Source organism: Motacilla alba, chromosome 2 (assembly GCF_015832195.1).
Source record: "Motacilla alba alba isolate MOTALB_02 chromosome 2, Motacilla_alba_V1.0_pri, whole genome shotgun sequence".
In the NCBI taxonomy this organism is placed as follows: Eukaryota; Metazoa; Chordata; class Aves; order Passeriformes; family Motacillidae; genus Motacilla; species Motacilla alba.
Genome location: NC_052017.1, coordinates 27,676,873 through 27,690,313, shown reverse-complemented (window position 1 = coordinate 27,690,313; position 13,441 = coordinate 27,676,873). Strand labels below are relative to the sequence as shown.

At 36.5% G+C, this 13,441-nt stretch overlaps 1 long non-coding RNA gene across 1 annotated transcript in view; it reads right to left on the bottom strand.

Moving 5' to 3' along the window:
* Positions 1–13,441, bottom strand: part of LOC119698068 — a 48,785-nt gene that overhangs the window by 10,279 nt on the left and 25,065 nt on the right. Inside the window, exon 3 of the long non-coding RNA XR_005256053.1 lies at positions 10,143–10,277. This is a non-coding gene — a long non-coding RNA (uncharacterized LOC119698068). The remainder of the gene's footprint in view (positions 1–10,142; positions 10,278–13,441) is intronic.

Sequence of the window (13,441 nt, the reverse complement as noted above, 5' to 3'; positions counted from 1 at the left end):
TTCTCTTGAACTATTTCAGTGTTAAAGGTATATTTCCTCATAACTGCACACTTCTTGTGAAAATTCTAGTTCTTGATCCTGATGATTTTAGTATTTCACGTGAACCACATATAAACCTACTGCTGAGGAAGAAATATAGCCATAAGCCTTACAAGAGATTTAGATGCCTCCATCCTCAGAGGAGAGACACATTCTAAGATCATGCTATACAATATGGTGCATAGACCATGGTATATAACAGTTTCGCTGAGTTCATTCAGAAAAGAAATTTTATTAATTTCTTAGATGCTATAGGACTACTCTATTTTCAGTGGGGAAAAATGCTATAATTGCAATGTACATCTTAATAGCATTACAACAAAATAAGTTCAAGGAGCTTTATGTTCTGTATTATGAAAATGACTTCCCTAAAATTTTTTACAAAAAAAAAAAAAATTAGGTGAGAACACCCCAAAATTCATTAGAATCAGTTCTACTACATCAAACCAGAAGAAACAAGAATACCTTCTGCCTTTTTACTGAATTATGCTACGCCACTGTACCTCTTTAAATGTATGCTGCAGCTTAAAAATTACTTTGTCACAGCATAGCAATGGCACTTTTGCACTTCATAGGAAAATGTGAATGTGCAAACTTCAATTGGCCAGAGCATTCATACAGAGTGGGATTCTACTACAGGCTAAACTTTTTAATGGTCATAGAATCACAGAATGGCTCAGGTTGGAATGGACCTTAAAGATCATGAATTCTGACTGTCCTGCCATGGGCATTAACATATTCCATTAGACCAGGTTGCTCAAAATTCCACGTAGCCCAGTCTTGAACATTTCTAGGGGTGGCCATTCACCACTTCTCCATGCAACCTCCTCTGGTGCTTCACCATACTCATAGTGAATAATTTGTTCCTCATGTCTAATCTAAACCTGCCCTTCCTCAATTTAAAGCCATTACCCCTTGTCCTATAAGTACATGCAATAAATAACTCTCCAGCTTTCTCATAGACCCCCTTTAGGCACTGGAAGGTGCCATACCATTCTCCTCACCAGACTGAACACTCCAACTCTCTCAGCCTGCCTTCATAGAAGAGTTGCTTCTATGTGATGGTGAGTCCTCTCACCATCTTCATGGCTCTCCTGTGGACTCACTGCATCAGATCCGCATCCTTCTTATGTGGGACATTGTCTCCACACCTGGACAATGCTTGGTTGTACTTGTTTCCATGATAGAGAGAATGGTACCAATATGTTTATGATTTGATACGAGTTCAAAAATTGTTGGCTATAAATCACAGTAGAATATCACAGTGGGAGTGGTGCTGCAGCCATGAATGTTAAAGGGTCATAAAATTTTTTTTTAGTTGATCAGTTTGTAAAGTTGAAAAATAATATATACCAACTCTTCAGGTGTCATACAGAAACAGCAAGTCATAATGTATTCAAAAGCCTCTATAAAAATGACAAGAAGCACTTGTTCTTCCTTCAGAATAAATTTGTTTTAGTTACCTTCTGTATGCTTCTTATGTTCAACTAGAATAGTAAAACATGAACATTTCTCAAAATACCAAATTGGTTTGAAAATCCGTAGTCCATGTTCTGACATTAGAAGAGTTGAATTTACAATGGAGAGTATTTCACCAAGAAATTATTTGGCACATTGCATAATAATTTTCTAATGGATCTTTTAACAAAGAAGGAAGTAAAAGAGGATGAGAGAGGTAAGCATACAGCAAAACTAAGTACAGTGACTAATGCTGATGAAGAAGGTGGACTCTGAGAATGCTTTCAACTATGAAGTTGAAATGAAGCTTCAGCCAGTCATTCTTGACCAAAATCATAATAATGAGGTTTGGGAGAGAATGAGAATGAATTCAGCAAGACTTCATTATTTCAGTGATACAGACTCACAGTGCTGTAAATGAAACTGTTGCCTTTTTGTCTCATAAGTGGCGCAGTTAATAAAGGCTCTAAACCTTCTCTACGTTTTCCTACTAGCTGCACAGCTCACTGACCTAACAGGATAACTGTGCTTTTTTCCAACATGACATTGCTCTAGACCTTAGTTCTGTGGTAAAGTATCTGATAAAGATCTGCAGCAATTTGGGTTCTAAATCTGCTAGGCACTAGACAGTAAGAAACCCCAGTAATTCACATAGGCCATGGGATAGGACTGAGAGAGAAATGTCTCACATGTCCTATACATGAAAGGACAGTGATTCCACAAAAAAATTTGAGCTTATCCCACATAAACAAAAGCTTGCAGATTTGGAACACTAGAAGCAAACTCCTACATATTTTTATATGTAAAAAAACATATACATATTTTTATATTCAAAATATTTATATGTTTAATTTATATTGCTTATAAACAATCAAAGAGTCACATCTAAAACCATATCTTACTTTCACAGCAATGATTAAATTTATAAATTATTTTGTAAAACTGGGGCTTACAAATTCTAGAATTGCAATTTTACTGAAGAGTGCTGAGAGGAGGTTTCACTGTTAATGTAAGTATACTGGTCTGCTCTGCAATAATACAGAAAATGTATCTGATCTTTGCATTAATCTAAGTAAATATTGCCTGTAAAATTCGGTGATTATTGAGACTCCACCTTAGTGGCAAACAATAAATATAAAAACTGGAAATAACTTTCTGTGTGTTATTTGGTATTTTATGATAAACTATGGAAACATTTCAGTGTAAAAACAAAAGCTGATCTCTTATCCAGCTGACTCTTAGTCCTTTATCAGAAATTTTTCTAATCTAGCTGAACAATATCAGTTCAAAACATAAGATGCAACTTGTCTTCACTGAAAATATTTTTATTCAGCATTTATATTGATATTTTAAGTATCATGCACATTGCTAAGTAGTCACAAGATCAAATGCACTTTGGCTTAGTTTCCATATAAAAATTAGAAGGTGTTAATTTTATTATCACTATGGAAATATATTTGAAAGCATATTAATGAGTATTAATGTCATATGCTTAGCCAAAAGAATTCCTGAAGTCAGAGAGCTATTTTATCTGCTTTAAAGCTTTAGTAATAAGGAGTTGAATACGTATTTTGATACGTATTTTATATCTTGTTAGCCAATAATTGGATACAATGAAAAATCTCCTACTGTGTACACAGAAATTACGCTGTATTTTGGTAAAACAGTAATGCTGATGAAAAAGGTGACTGAATTCCAATAGAATCTACCAAAAAGATCCAGAGAAACACAGAAACATTATACAGTTGAAGAATTTTCCAGTTGTCAAGATCAACATTCTGGAGCTTTTATTTGGTTTGTTTTAAGAAATTCCAACTGGTTTGGATAACTACTACATGGAAATCACTATGAAACTATTTAGGTTTCCTTTAACAAAATATTTCACGTTTTTTCCTTGCAATTTTTTCTGTCCCCTAAGAGACTGAATTCATCAAGGAATTAGATGAGAAATGGAAGTTTCTGTTTTAGAAAACAGAATGGCAGCTAGACAACAGAAAACAGATGCCAATTATTTGCCAGTGTCTGCGGTAGAACAAAACATTTCATGACATTTACTTTGCCTTAGCAAAGCTGCCATTCATGTCAGTCAGCAGGTTCAGAAAAGAGAGTCCATATGATCTAGGATTGAACAAAAATTCGTGCACTTTGGTAAAGATGACAAGATGAAAAATATGTGGTACTTTTTATAGAGTCAGCTATAATAGCACAATCTGGAATAATACTCTCGCACTGTAAGATCAGAGTTGCTTAATAAATTAACTGAAAACAGAATTTGTGCTTCTTGGACTTAAAAGCCACAAAACAGGAGTTCTTTTGTCACATATTAAACAGGGAACAGTTCAAACTGTGCAATAGAAAATAAAATCTTTTGTCAGCACATTAGCTATTTTTATTTGCCCTGAGCATGCATTTGTAAGATGGGCTAGTCTCCATTATATGCCATCCAAGGAATACAGGACTTATTGCCATGCTGCTTACCTATAACACACAAAATCATCATGGTATATATTAATGATAACTAGTCAGGCCAGCAGTAAATAATTCTGTTGAGCTAGGACGACAGCCAAAATTTTCAGTTTGGATCTGTAACATTTTTTATGTAGCAAAAACCCTAATTAGACGGTTACACTGACAAAACATTGTGTACTGTTTGGGGTTTACCTTTTATAGCAACATGAATTGTACAGATAAAATGCTGTCTGGAGATAGAAATTGTACTCCCGTGAGGAAACTATGTCCACATCTTTCTTCCAGCCAGATCTTTCTTGCCCCAACTAAGTCCTAGATTAAAGGCCAAGAATGTCCACCCAAATGAGTGCCTTGAAGAACTATGCTGACAATGGAAGATAATGGAGCTGGATGGTTACTTTTTGTGCAGGGCTATATATACAACACAAAAATGCATGAGAATCCACAAAGGGAAAAAATGCCACATTTGTTTACATCTGGTCTTTAAAATAATTACAGAACATAATACCATCATTTCATCTGCTACCTGCAATATCTGTAGTATCTCATGTTCTTCCCTAACTGAAGGGCTCAGTGCAACAGTGCAACCAGTGGAGGTCCAAGCACGTTTCGTGATGGGGAAGCAGTTACACGTGACCTACCAAACAGTATCCTTCCCATCAGTCCTCCTGGCCTGACTCAAGAAAAAGATGTCTGTAAAGGCCTTCCTAACCACACTATGTCTTCAGTTCAGCTTGTACTTTTGGACTCTTTCTCTTCCGTGGACCTGCCACCACTCTGTCAGTCACAGCCTCGCTCCATTTGCATTGTCTTTACATTCCTCCTCCTGAAATACTGATAACTTTAAAGTTTAATGGCATCAACCACCTCTCTAAGAGAGTACCAGATGATAAGAATAAATCACCAAGTCTCATTCAAAAAACTGTTAGCACAAAATTCTGGCACTCACATAAATACAAAACATAAATACTTATTGGTTTGGTGGCTGTGCTTCTGAGAGATTGAGTGGAGATAAGGGCCTGTGAGAATTTAGCAAGGTTTTCTCAGGGTCAATACATACTATGAAATGAGTCACAACACAGAGAACAAACTAGATGAACAATGCAGCTCCAGGATGACATCACTGCAGAACAGGGCCCAAATTATGTTTGCAGATGTTTCACACTGTCAACATTTTCTGCAGTTTTAATTCACTATTAAATTTTTTTTACATGGTTACTGAAGTCTGCAAAATATACTTACTTTCTGGAGATTTTTTCTCTGAATGCACCTGCTTTCCCATAATAAATTTTATTATTTTTATTATTTTTATTATTATTAATACTACTACTACTACTACTAATAATAATAATAATTTTTACAGGCATTCTCATTAATATTTTCTGGAAATGGAATTTATAAACTCAATAATATTGACTTTTCTAGCAAAAAATTCATCTCAGCATGGGAAGAATGTTGAGCTATGACTTTACTTAGAACAGAACTTTTTGTTAGGAAAAAAGAAGTGGCTTTTTTATTAGTCAAGAATTCCTACTATAAAGAATCAACCTTCACTTAGCACATTTCTTTCAAATTAAGTGAGAGCAAAGCAAGACTAACTCATCCTCCCCAGATGATGAGCCAGCATGCTGAGGAAGTGGGGCTGAGAGGTGGTGAAGGACTTAATGATGTCATGGGGAACATACTGCTGTGGCCCAAAAGTGCATCTTTTACTGCTATGAATAGTTCCACTGATTTCAGGTGGGTAGTCCTGCAGGATTAAGGCACTGACTCATAAATGTTTCAAAACAAGGCCAAAGCCCCGGTCATATTTTAAGTCTCAAAGACAGGGTAGTTTCTAACTAACCTAATAGATCAGAACCTCCACTTGCTCATTAGCTGAGGACCTCTGCCCTCCTTATTAGGCCCAATTTTCTCAGATGAACTGTCAGATGGAATCTGCTGCAAGCGTACACAGGACAAATTCCATGTCATTAATGGAACAGGTGTTTAATGATTTTGGATGCATCAAGTTTACACAGCTTCTTAAAAGATCTCTTCTCATGTATAATAGTGGCTGCAACACCAGGGATCACATTCTGAAAAGGTTGGCACTTCCCAGTCTATCAAACCATCAACTCTGTGTGCTTGCCTGGTGAATTTATATTAAATAATAGATTTTAAAATCCTGAAGTTGAGGAACTAAACAGTGTTTCGGATTCCTATTGCTAGCACTTCTGAGGCAGTACTTCAGCCTCCACTGAAATCAGTAGGATCTTTAACAATGTAAGGCCACAAAGAACTAAGGATTCAATGACTATAATATGAAAATTTCACACAAGAAAGGTTATGTTTACTTTAGAAGTTATATTTTAAACAAAAGTTCGTAAGTCAAAAATGCTTTCAATTGTGGATATCTACAACTAACATTTTTTTTTGTCTATACAAGTATGAACAGATGTGAAATCAAGCTTTTATCACAGTGAAAACCATGCATTTGACTGAAGTTACTTAAGACAGAGTGGACAGTGGACTTCAGCACAGTTTATTCCCTGATTTTATCCCAGCCATGGTGGAATGAAAGTGAAAGAGTTGAACAGAATGAGCATGTCGAGCTACATGGCACCCTCCCAGAAAGGAATGGGAAGATGAATGAAAGGTTCCTACACTAGGATGGGAAAGACTTATTTTGAAAAAAACCTCTGAATGTAAACCTAGATAAAGCGAATAAGAGATTTTCTAAGCAAAATTAGGTCAACTGCATTTTAAACACTAAATCTCACTCAAGAATGAAGAGTTGTCATGTTTCTGTTACAGCCACTAATCTCTAATTTTATTCAGGTTTTTGTATTAGTGTGAGGGATCTTTGCTGTCAAGAGCAAGTGGATCCATATTAAGAATCCCAGCAAACTTAGACCAAAAGAAAAACTTTCTCTTTTTGATGGAGACTTTTTGTACTCTGATATTTTGTCAAGTTCAAATTGCAGTTCATTCAGAATAATATTAAACAGATGCTCTCTGTGCAAGGAAAATTTTGACTGAGCTGAGAAATAACCTTTTTAACAGGACACAATCCAGGTATAGACAGAAGTCCTGAAGGAAGCTAATAAGATTGCATTCCAGTGAAGAGCAATGCACACCCATCTCCCAACAGCTTCTTGAAAGTCTTGCTTCTTAACACAAGCTGCTAATGATCTCTTAGCCAAGTGACTTTGGCCATGAGTAACTGAGGTGTCCCAGCTGTTTTCTGGTGTACCAGACTGCCTATGGGGGCAGCCAGAGATGGCAAGTATTTCAGCCATCACAGCTGAAATCTTTGAATTTGCTTGCCAACAATGAATCAGTTAATCCAAGAAAGCACTTTACTGCATTTCTAATTGGGGTCAGCCTCCACTAAATAAGGAGACTAAATAACACTTTAGACAATCTAGGATTTTTGATACTTGCCCACTATAATGGCAAGTTCTAACATGAGAGAGAAATAAAATGGCACTGTAAATCCATGGTTAATTATCTTAAATGTCTATTTCTGCACCAGCCAGATGACAGAGTAGGTGGGAATCTAGAGGGCTCGGCAGTAGATGTATTCTCAGGCATCAAGTTATACCAATGGCACATCTTCTCAGCCCTCACAATAAAAGAATTGTTTTAATAGTAAGACAGCAATCACTCTTGCTCATAATGCATCTCTTTGTTTAATAAACTTAACATGACTATATGGCTCCACTATGTAGGACGGCACAGTCTTCTCTCAAAAATGTTTCATCTGGATACTTCTGCTTTTGATTTTCTAGTGGAGGGTCTGTATAAAGAACTATTTCAGGTAGCTGGAGTTTGTAGGTGAAATTGTTGATGTAGGAGAGTATACTGTATCATCATTCTTTTTCTTTGAGCTTCCCAACATCACCAGTGGTGAAGGAATTGGGAATATCTGAGTAAACTAATTAGGAGTCAGTACTATAAAGTGTTCTACACTTTGCTACCTACAAGCAGTTCTGCATAGCTGCCACCTCTTGCTGCAATCCTAGCTCATCAGGACTGGGAATCCCTTGCAGCAAAAGAAATGCATCTGCAAGAGGCAGCTACACTGTGTGGATTCTGAACTTTAGTAGGCATGAGAAGGTCATGATTAATAACATTCACATTTAGAAGATTCAGCAAAGTGGTGGCAACTAGATCCCACATATTCCCACACATCATCTCCTCTGACATCCTAATTTGATATAAACTGTGAGACTGTATATCTAAATTTTCAGTGTGGAAAAATATTGCCCTAGGTTGACCCCATCTGAGTTTGGCAAGGTCTGGGCACAGACACTTTTGTGGGAGGCAGCCCCAAAGCTGAGCTGACAATGAAGCGGAAGCTGCCAGTTCCCATATGGATTTGGGGTGCTATTTCTCTCCTCAAAGGTAACATACTGCCTCAAAGAAGCTCCCACAAAGTTCTGAATGACAATACTGGTCTTTTTACAAAGCCTAGACCCTTGCTACACTGGCATATTGAATTGTCTGATAGCAGGAGTTGTTTCTTCCCTGCAAATCAAGAACTTGCCTCTGTGAAAGGCAGTAGTTTCCAGCCTTCCTCACCCTACCATGAAGGCAGCACTGAAGTCACAGGGCAACCTGTGACAGGCAGAGGACCACCTTCTGTATGAACTCAGTGGAATCTCAGAGATCTTTCCTGTTTAAAAACAGTATTCAACTTGCCTCCTCACAGAGCAAAGGGCTGCTTTGAAACCATCCTCTGACATTGTCATTACTGTTGGGTTTCTTTTTCCTTGGTTATAGAGAAACAGGAGACAGGTTTCTTGCGCTGATACTAATTACATCAGTGTGAAAAAGATTCCTACTCACAGCAGAGTACTTTTGAGTATGGCAAAAATAAAATATATTTTTGTCGAATACAGATGGTCAGCTCATGTTGTCCTTTTTCACCCTGATCTTTTCCATCCTCACTCAAAGAAGAATATTCTTAGCCCATTTTTCATACAGATAATAGTGATCTTCACTGAAATTTGCCTTTAGAGAACTAAGGAGTCTGTTCTTTCCTTTCTTATTTTTCAGATCTCAAAACTAAATCTTGTTTCACCAAATATTGGACTATAGTTCGGCAGCTGCAATATTTTTGATTTCAGGACTCTTAGTAAATTTCAAAAATGTTTATATTTCATATTTACCTTTCTAGATCAAATTTTTTCCTTCCTTTCTTAGAGAAGAACACATTTGCCCTGAATTTTCCTTTGTCAGATGAAACATCAGTGATTATAACTGTGGGCCAAAGACAAGTTTTCACAAACTGTCTTGTGAATTGGGGTTGAAAAGCAACAACTCATATGTTTGTCATGGTGCTTGATCTCTGGTTGAAATATGAAACCTTTTCCAAAATATCTCTTAATAAGAAGTCAGCATCATCTCTCTGGCATCTTTCATGAGCAGTAAGTTCTATGTGAAGGACAAGAAAAAAGAAGCCTCAGCTGAAAGGAATAATGCTGAACAATCCCATCTGTAATTTTCCCAGCACTACTATTAGTGTTTGCCAGTCTGGGGGCTGGAGGGAATGCAGCAGTTACTTCCTCATCCCTTCTAGTATGGCACTGAACAGACTTTTCTTTTAACTATGGCACTGATATTAAGAAACAAGTTGAGAGATCCCTTTTGTCATAGTCCCTCGATGCCAGTGTTTTATTTATAGTTGTCTTCTATTCCAGTGTTTTATTTATGGTATTAAATATATAAAGAGATTATAATGCAGCAAAAAAGGCTGTTATGGAAAAACAGATGCTGTTTTGTCCAAGAGCCATGCTTATGAACAAGGCCACCTGGCTTTACACACACTGACTTTGAACCCCATACAGAACAGAGATCTTTTCTTTTTCATTATTCAATCAGCTATTTTATCTGTGTTCTACAATGGTTCATAAAATAAAGGACATTTCTTTCTAAGAATTACCATGAATCAAATCTTATCTTTTAGGAGAGAACAGTGTTCTGAGTTTTGTTTTGATATCAGGCCTGTGAATATTTTTGCTGCCTGGAAGTACATTAGTATCAAACAAAACATTTATCCCACAAGTTATTATGTAACTATTGTAAATAATATATAAATATTTCAACTTTATCTTAGCTTAGCACTATTTTTGTACTGAACTCCTTTTATTAGCGTTTTTTATTGGAATTGTTAGTAAATCAATCCCTACCTTCTCTTCAAGGCAGTCAGCCCCTCCTAGTGGCTACTCCCGACCTGCAGCAAAACGCTCCAGGTTTTCCTGCCATTTGTCCTTGGTCTTCGCTGAGCAGAGCAGAGAAGGTGCAGCTGTGAATTACTTTTCCGTCTTAAAATATAGAAGAGAACAGGGAAATCTTTTGTCATTTAAAGTTATTGATGAAAAAAAATAAACTGACACAAATGTTTGCATTATTCCTTGCATTAAATCTTGTCCTACTTTTCATAGCCTGAATACCATGAGTCATACAAATGTGAGCTGTAAGAGTCTATATTGCTCGATTACTCATATTCCTCCCTCTGCTACATCAATACTTTTTGAAGTGTTTTGTAAAGCTGAGCAGTAAAAGCCAAACTATTCCATAGACCAAAGGCTGAAGCCTAAAAAATGCTTGTGGTAATATACTTCCTTTTTAAATCTTTCCTTCCCTTAATTTCAGCAAGGCTGCTCACCCAAGTAGTTAAGCACATGTTTGTATGATTGTTGGAAAGGGTCTCTGTCAGTCAGCCAGGAACACATTTCTGACAATCTGCCTGGTTTTCCTTCCTCAATTTTACTGCCTGACTGGTTATTTCTGCCATGATGTTTCACCTGTTGAAACTGCCCAGCGATGCTTTTGATACTCCACTTGGATCTTCATTACAGACATGGGGAATGTAAAAAAAAAAAGGTTTATCTGATGACTATAAGTTATCAGTGCAATAGAAAAACAGCTCACATAGTGATACCTATGTATTGACTTTACTACATAGGACCCTGTGCAAAACTTAGTTATCCCTTGATATGTGAATTTTTCTGAAAAAAAGTTTAAAACCAATTGAGGAAAAGAACATAGGAATTTTCAGTAAAATCCACTGGAAGCAAGATACCAGCTGCATGTCAGGGTGTTATCCACCCAGTTTTCAGCAAAGGGCAGAACATCTACTGCCTTTGCTCAAGTTACTGCATATCAGCAGCAATTTCCAGATTTTAGGTCTTTATGTTAAGGCAGTACTCCCAGTGAACCAGTTACTGTGCTTCTGGTGACCATCTAAAAGTACCAGCAAAAGTCCCAATTTTCAGAAGTAGGTATTTACTGCTTTGTGAGAAAAAGACATCATGCCAGGCACCTACAGAGAGAGCCAACCCAAATCAATAGCTGGGATCTTAGCAGGAGGTTAAGAACCCATGCACAGCACAGCAAGCAGACAAGACAAGCTTCACTTCTGATAAAAATACACAGTGCACCGAAGAAAGCCTACAGGCATTGAATCTTTTAGGATCAGTATAATTAGCTTACTCAAGTACTTTGATATTGAAAGATACAGCCTTATATGCCAAAGCACATAGGCAACAGCTAGCAAGAAAATTTCTGTCTCTAGCCCCTGGGAGGGAGAAAGTTTTAGGGACTGTGTTTAATATCAATAAAAGAACATGTAAAGGCTTTTTGAGCAACCTACTTATTACTTTAGGGGGAAAATGGAGGGATATCTAGTGGCCTGAAACAGGTTGCTATAGTTTTTAAGTCCACATAGATTCATGGTTTCCTCCACACCAATCTAGATGTTTACATGGACTGGGGTTTTATTGTTAAACAAATTTCCATGACTGGGATTTTAATTTGTGTTTGACTGCTGAAGATGGCTTCAAGCCAATGCTGAAGAATGTTCACCTGAAAGTAACCCCTTCATGTTTCTGTAACAGCTTACTTTTGCTTTAATTATTATCAGTTATTATATTGGTGCTTTAATCTAAACTGAGATCAGGAACTTGCTATGCTAGATGTTACCTATAAAAAGACCAAGGAACAGTCATTAAAAAAATTAGTTGTAACTCATATAGGCAAGATAGATTCAAACAAAATACCTCCCACTTCCTATCAGAAACTGAGGTTCAGAAAACAAGCTGAATGAGAATCTTTATTTTTTCTTTATCAAAAGATTTTCCATCTATTACAGATTATTGATTCTATGTCTAGAGATACTTGAAAAAAGGACAACTTGCATTATTCAATGTTTTAAGATTATAAAATATGAAAGAAGATTATTCAGTGTTTTAGAAAGCATGTCCCACACTTGAATGAAAATATGAAATTTTGTAGTTTCCCAGAACTTTTGACAACCTGCCTGAATTTTGACTTCGGGTTATCAAATCAAGCAACCCTAGTGTCATTGAGGACAAATAATTGAACAAACGTGTTTACGCTTTAAGAAAATACATCCCATATTGAGACCATGCATATGGATAATTCTATAGACTGGATGCATAGACTTTTAGCTTCTTAAGCTACTGAAAATTATTTTTAATTCTAGTATTGACTCTAAAGTCAGATTTTGGTCCCATCCTGCCTGGATTGTTCAGCTTTTATTTGTTGGGAAACTAAACTAAACTAAAATATTTTTTAAAAAATCAAACTAATAAAGACCAAACTAAGAAAAATCAATTCTGTAGCTGTCAGGAAAGCCTATAATATATTCTACTCTTTGCTGGAATCAGAACAATTTCTAAAACAGCAAAACTACAACTGACTCAGAACCTAAAGCTACCCAAATTCAATAGAAATTCTTTCAGTGAGTCTAATGGGCTTTGGGTCATGGCCTCATGCATTAAACTAATTTATACAGAAAAAAAAATCTATTTCCTTTTACTTTCAATTAATCAGGGAACTGGATATGACCTATTGGTGGAATAGTAAATAATAGAGAGAACAGGTCAGTTGTACAGGGTGACTTGGACCGCTTGCAGAGGTCAGTTCAGATCTAAACATAGGTTTTATTGCAGCCGAGTGCAAGGACTTCTATCTAGAAACAAGGACTATTTGTAAGATGAGAAAAGCTATTGTAAAGAGCAATGATTCTGTCTCCAGATTGATAACAAATGACTATAATGGTAGATGAGCTGTTGAACCTGATTTCCTTCAGTGAGCTAACATGATCCTTAATTGATTTGCAAGCAAAGGAACATGATAAAAGTGGCAAGGAAGCATTAATGGCACCATTACTGAAATTCTGTGTCCAGAATTAATATTTGTAATTCTAAAAGTATTCCAAGGAATTGGAAAGCATTCTGGAAAGATGTAATGATGCAATCTTCAAAATACACCTCACTGTGTGAAAGATAGAAAAAACACAGCCTATTAGGTTGATTCACCAAATGACCTGGAGACAACATGCTCATTATATGTAAAATAATATTTCTGATAATCAGTAGAAGTTTCATCTGATAGGCAAAGCCATAACATGATAAAAAGTGAATCCAAACAAAATTTGACCAGAAAAAGGGGAGGATTTGAA